At 29.6% G+C, this 6817-nt stretch overlaps 1 protein-coding gene across 1 annotated transcript in view; it reads left to right on the top strand.

Annotated features, from left to right (window-relative positions):
- The first annotated feature begins 860 nt into the window (after positions 1–860).
- Positions 861–6817, top strand: part of LOC118188029 (perilipin-1-like) — a 162690-nt gene continuing 156733 nt past the window's right edge. Inside the window, exon 1 of the mRNA XM_085819509.1 lies at positions 861–998. The gene's annotated coding sequence lies outside the window, so the exon portion shown is untranslated. The remainder of the gene's footprint in view (positions 999–6817) is intronic.

Raw genomic sequence — 6817 nt, 5'->3', positions numbered from 1 at the left:
ACCGTTCATTCATTTGCGGCCAAAATGTAAATTTTGCATTTTCCATCGAAACTTGTATGCATATCAATTTGTGTCCAATTTGCTTTATGTCTTTTCGGTGCGTCTTTTTTTTTTCTTTTTTTTTTTTTGTGTGTGTGTCTAAGAGTGTATATTCCTAGCTTTAGAAATAAAAAGTGTTTTTCCCCCTCCGTGCAGTGTTGCCATTGCTCACTTCGAAATCGTTGAGTTTGTTAATCAAGAATTCGTCAAAGTTTTACAAAATATGAAATAGCTAATAAAACAAATTCCAAATTTGGGTTTCCAGATGCCCGTATTCGAGTGGAGGACTACGTTATTCAGAATTTGATGTCTGTAGGTGCCGTTGTTTTTTCACAGTGCGAGAAACATACATACATTCATGCAGATTCTTCATTATTTAATTTCTTTAAATATAATGCAGGGCTCTAAGATTTGGTGGCAACAATTTGAGAAGTGAAACTTCGTTTATAGTGAAGCAACGCAAAATGCCAAAACGAAACTAATAGCCCTTCTGGGCAAATTGCCCTTTGGGCTAATAATTTATTGTATTTGTTTTATTATAATCGTATATAATTAGAGGACTGAATGAATAAAATTTTGTATAACTGTAAAAGTAGGAATTTTACTATAGTTTATACTGTGTCTAAAGAAATAAGCTATAGTTTGTACTTACTGTGTCTAAAGAAATTGAAATCTGAGCTGTTGTGACGTAGACTTCAGATGTTTGTTTATTCAGATGTGATGTCGTCGGCCATGTTTTTTAGTCGGGCCCGCAGGGTTTGTTCCGTCAGAACTATCTATCCGTTCACCCGCGAGGCAAAATATCCGGTTCACCTCTCTTTGAAACTTTCAAGGTCAAGAACGAGACGAAATAAAATATTACGCTGCCGTACCGAATCGTCACACGTGGAATTTCTCTGCCATGGAATAAGAACCTGTGCACGAGAAGTGAAATGCGGTAAGAAGTTCAATAAACAGAGGTGAGTGGCTTTTTGTTTATTGGTGGCTACAGCTATAACCTTTAGAGTTGCCAATATTTATTGCCATAAATTTTATTTTTCTTAAGCCAAAGTACTTGAGTTTTACGAAAAGATAAATTTTATGTAGTTCCGTTCTATGAAACTAGGAATAGATTCATTCGATTATCGAAGTTGAATTTAATTTTTTTAAAACGTGATATTCCACGTTTTCAAATTTAAATGTTGAGGAAACAAGTGCCAATTATATGTTTTTTAATTGTACAATTTATATGGATAATTGCTCAGATTTCTTGGGTATAGAGAGTATTATATATATTATGTATAATCTTGTTCATATATGTTGGATTTAATAAAATTGTACTGATTATTTTAAGATTATCATTCCTCCAGAAAGATCTCATATGTCCTTTAAAATTATTCCTTCTAAGAAATACACCAGTGATATTAATTACCATGTCATCTAAATCTTGTAAAACATTTTTTGTAATTGCTTGTCAAAACTCCCGAGAGCTATGCGTAGGACTTTTATTTATGTTTAATCTGGAGAAAACTTGGTTAAGCATACTTTTTATTCAAATGGTTAATCAAGAAAAACTATTTTGTTTTATTAAAAATGCATTTAATATCAGTATCTTGCTAAATGGTAAAATGTCATTAGGCGAAGAAAAGTTTAGCGAATTTGAAAAATTGCAATTTTTTTTAACTTTGTAGCATTTGAGTGCTTGATGCTTCTTAAGTGATGAAGAATAGGAGACGAGAGGTTAAGAATAGTTCATTATTATTATTATTATTATTAATTATTCACAATTAGATTTCCCTCAGTCTCTCTCAGAACTTTTCCTGCCCATACAGACTTTTTCTGATCTCATGACTTAACCAACAAGGCGATTGAACATTGAAGGAACATAATGTTTTTTAAACTTTTCAGAAACATAATATTCTGAAGAGAAAAAAATTATTTCAACGCGCAATCTACTTGTTGTAAAGAACGTACGGAAAATAAATAAATAAATAAAGTAAATTTCACATAAGTAAAACAGTTTATATTTAACATCGCATGTCATATAATTAATGCATTTTTATATTTCTAGTAAGAAATATAAAATGTATGAATAATATAAATATAAAATATAATATTTTTAAATATGATATTTAAGTAATTTCATTATTATTACATAAATTGCTAATTAATAATGAAAAGTACCAAATATTTTGTAAATTATTTTTACTGAACTATTTTTAGTAACTATTATTAATAATTTTTTGTAATATGTTGAAAAATTTGAAGGATCCTTATACAGTTTGTTCTCATATTTTCACAAATTTCTTCCGTAAAATAATTCATTTTGAATTAGAATTTATGTTTTGCAGATTTTTCGTCTCCTGAGAATTCTTCACAAATTCGACAGCAAATTCCTTTTCAATAAATAAAATATATTTTTTTGTGTAGAGTGCTTCCATGAATTCTGAAAATATGTTTAAAAATTATTCAATTTATAAAATATCTAGAATAGCATACTTTTTTCCTACAGATAAAATAAATTCTTGAGTGAGAGTAAAAAAGTCAAATTACATCATATTTTTTTTTTACAATTTTTATTTAAAATATTAGCATTTCTAAGAATAGAAAAACATTTGTTAACGTTTATCTTATGTAATTTAAGTTCGTAGCTGTATTAGCAAGAAATGTATTTATAATACTTTTTGCTTACAATTTGTTCGAGCTTTTCATTTCTGTATTTTCCAAAATGCATTAAAAAATTTCCCTATCCCTTATATCTGCTGTTTTATTATCAGCAGATTTTCACTTATCCGAGCTGACCTAATCACTTTTTCGGTGCTCATATATCTAAACGTAGTTTTATTTATTAAGTGCTTCAAATTTAAATGCCATATCAAATAAGTTAGTTGACTAGTTATACAGAACCATTTTCTTCTTCACTGTAAGTAGATCACGTTTTGTATTGTTATGGAAAGGGATTATTTTTTGCTTCACGCGCCCAACTGCAACTGAGCAAACAAACTTACCTCTTTGTCATTCTTCATGAAATATGACATTTTCGAGGGTTAAATTAATGTTCCCGAAAAATATGCCGAGTTTTAATTTCTTGGAATGCAAATACGGCTAATGATGGCCATATAAGAGTATAAGAAAAGCAGAAGTTGTGGGATTCTCGATTTCCGGGAATTGAACTTGGTTGAATACTGTTTGAAAAAAATTTTCCCCGAGGCTTTGGGTAGCTTACTTTTTTTTTAAAATTTATATTCAGTATTAAATATAAAGCACTTGAAACCGAAGTACCATTACAGCAGGCTTTTACTGCATCGATGGCAATGTCAACAGCATGCAATATTTATAATTTTTTGCATGTCTGTTCTGTTAGTTTATTAATTTTGTTTTAGTACTATATAACCGTCATAATTTAGTTTCATTTGAAGATTCTAAGACCATTAAACAAACTATTTCAAATTTAGTAGGACAGCTAAATTTACGGCACATAACAGTTAGCATAAAAGCCATTGGTTCTTTCTTCATTTTAAAACAAATCAAAGTAATAACTTATTTTTTATACAGAAGACTTGATTTAAAATGGAAGTTTAGATTTAAAAGTAAATAAATTATGTTCCCTTTTTCTTATTAAATGAAAAGTTTTTATTTTAACATTTCTCATAATTAAAAAATAGGCTAATTTGACAAAAATAGGCTAATGACGGTATGATAAAAAGGTTGATGATAATATCACAATATACTTTCATTGAAATTCTGAAGTTTAAACAAATATATTTTGTATTGTAAATGCAATTATTAGTCCAAAGGGCGTTAGCCCAGACCTGTTAATTTCAAAACGGCATTTTGCGTCACTTCACTTTTCAAACTGTTGCCAAGCAAATATTACCGCCATGTATTATATTTAAAGAAACTAAATAATGAAGAATCTGCATGAATGCATAAATGTTTCTCACATTGTAAAGAAACAACGGTACCTAGAGCCATCCAATTTTGAATAATGTAGTCCTCCAACCGAACATGAGCATTTGGAAGCCCGAATTTTGAATTTCGAATTTTTTTATTATCTATTTAAAATTTTGTAAAACTCCAACGACGTTTTGATTAACAAAATCAACGATTTCAAAAGCGAGCAATGGCAACACTTTTACGAACAAAAACTTTTTTGTCTCCAGCGCGCGAGACTGTGTATCCGGAAATTCTAAAGGTATGCTATTTTACTGTTTTTAAATGTTTTGCGATATTGCTGTTGAACAGAATTTTATGTGTTTTAAGTGCGAAGAACATGTCATTTGAAAAATAAAGGTAACACACAAGGAAAAAAAAAAAAAAAAAAAAAAAAAAAACTATTTAGGCGTAATATAAAATCTGAAAGCTTTTGGAATTTTTTTTAAAATTTCCCTCGGAATATGTTAGCAAATTTTGGCGTAAATGTAATCGTAACAACTAGATTTTGAGACTGCGATGTGCGTAAAGAAAATTATTGACTTTATTGCTGATTTTAATTTCAAGATTGTGATAGATGCTATTTTAATGTCTTATCGTTTTGGATCTATAACATTTTCTCTGGGGTTAATCGGAATGTTTTCAACAAAATTTCAAATTAAATGATGATATTTATTATTTTTAGTGTCTCAGTTTCCACCAGCTCAGTTTACATATTCGTATATTTTACTAAGTTTGTCAGTGATATCAATGATAATTTAGCCTGATTTACATTCAATCTATGTTATTATTTCAGACAAAAAAATAACGTTTATATACGAAAACATTAGGCCAATAATAATTAACTTTTCATCATTACTTGTTTTCCCTATTATTTAAATAGATACAAAGAACTAAGGTCTAAGCAATGGAGATATCTTTAGTAATGAATTATGTAATTTATTTTCACTGCATGCTAAGTACGGCTGGAACTAAAACAACTTTGCCTTTGAAATGAAAGCCTATCTTTTGGAATCCGGAAATTTTAATCTAATATCTTAACTTCGAATTTGAAATTTATAAATGACTCCAAAATTTGATATTAGATCTAAATTTTTAAAATTCATTATTTATGACTATTCTGGCACTTAAAGTTTAATGTTTTAATTTTGCTACTGCTACTGGTGACCTCTAAATTTTATTTTCATTTTCTGTAGCTTAGAGCAAGGGTATTCGACCAGGAGAGAATTTCGTAGTTTCAGGGGAAACGTATGCGGTATAAAAGTATATGTATTTTACGAGTTTTGGAAAGGAAGGAGGGTATGATCTCTTAACAGTGGTAAAAGGCGAGCACGGTGCGAAACAAATTGAAAACCACTGCCAATAGTTTTCAATTTGTTTCGCACCTCAATCTGAAAAGTTTCAGACTTTAAATTACATCCAAAGGGACTTTTTTTTTTTTAACGTTTTGTGTGTTACCTTTATTTATTAAATATCATGTTCTTCGCATTTAAACCATAAATTTCTGTTCAATAGCAATGTCGCAAAACAATTTGAAAATGAGTCTATCTTTAGAATTTCCGGTACACTGTTCCTCGCATTGGAATAAAAGTTTCCCCCCCCCCGTTAGATTGTTGCCATTGCTCGCTTTCAAATCGCTGAGTTTGTTACTCAAAAATTCGTTAAAGTTTTACAAAATATGAAATCGATCATAAAACAAATTTCAAATTTCGGCTTCCACATGCCCATATTCGTAGGAGGATTACGTCATTCAAAATTCGATGGCTCTATGTTTTATCACAATGCGAGAAATATACATACATTTATGCAGATTTTTCATTATTTAATTTCTTCAAATATAATGCAGGACTCTAACATTGGTGGCAACAGTTTGAAAAGTGAAACGGACATTTATAGTGATTCAACGCAAAATCGCAAAACGAAAACAATAGTCCTTCAGGGACAAAGCCTCTTTTTGACTAAAAAGAATAAAATTTTTTGGAGTATTGTAACCATCCGAAGTGCCAGTTTGCAGTAACCCATCCGAATCGCGGCAACAAATAGACCATAACAGTATTTTTCTTCCTTCTTATATATAAATCTTCCAGTTAAAATTAAAATATATATATATATATATATATATATATATATAATCGAAATGGTAACAGCAAAATGTGTGCACTGAAAGTATATTAAGGATGTGATCGTATAGAAATATTCTGAATATATTTAAAAATGATTAATAGTTAATAATGTACATAACAAAGATTTCATATACGTGCTTATACGTGTACAGTAAATAAACATTATATGTGCATACACGAAAACATTTCTTAATATGGTTCTGCAGCACTATGAACTAACATGCGAACAGTATTCTGCTATTGTACTTTACGTAGTTTGCATCTGAAAATGGTTGATGATTAGTAGGTTTTTAAAATTAAGAACTATGTAAGCTATATAAAATCGCTGAACATGCAAGATAAAAAAAAAACACTTTCAATGTTCAGGATATTAATATTCGTATGCACTCAACAATGTAACGATGGTCTCAAGATTATAATCATTTATTCAGTATGAGTCTGTGAGAAATATGATTAACTTGGCTTCGAAATAGTGCAAGTTCATTTCTTAAAATTCTGTGAAATTTAGTGTTATTTCCCTATTACATCATTCCAAACTTTAATTTCATCAATTTTATCTACTTTGTACTATTTATTAACCCAAAAGGGCGTTAGTCCTAATGGACCATTAAATCTTGAAACGGGATTTTGCGTCGTCCACTATTAAACGGCGAATCACTTTTCAAATTGTTGCCCCCAAATATTATCGCCCTGCATTATTTTTTAAGAAGTTAAATAAGGATCTGCATGCATGTATGTATTTT

Source organism: Stegodyphus dumicola, chromosome 6 (assembly GCF_044657685.1).
Source record: "Stegodyphus dumicola isolate Sdum_Otavi_A_Nest chromosome 6, ASM4465768v1".
Classification (NCBI taxonomy): Eukaryota; Metazoa; Arthropoda; class Arachnida; order Araneae; family Eresidae; genus Stegodyphus; species Stegodyphus dumicola.
Note: the sequence above shows the minus strand (reverse complement) of the source record. Positions and strands in the feature narration are given on the sequence as shown.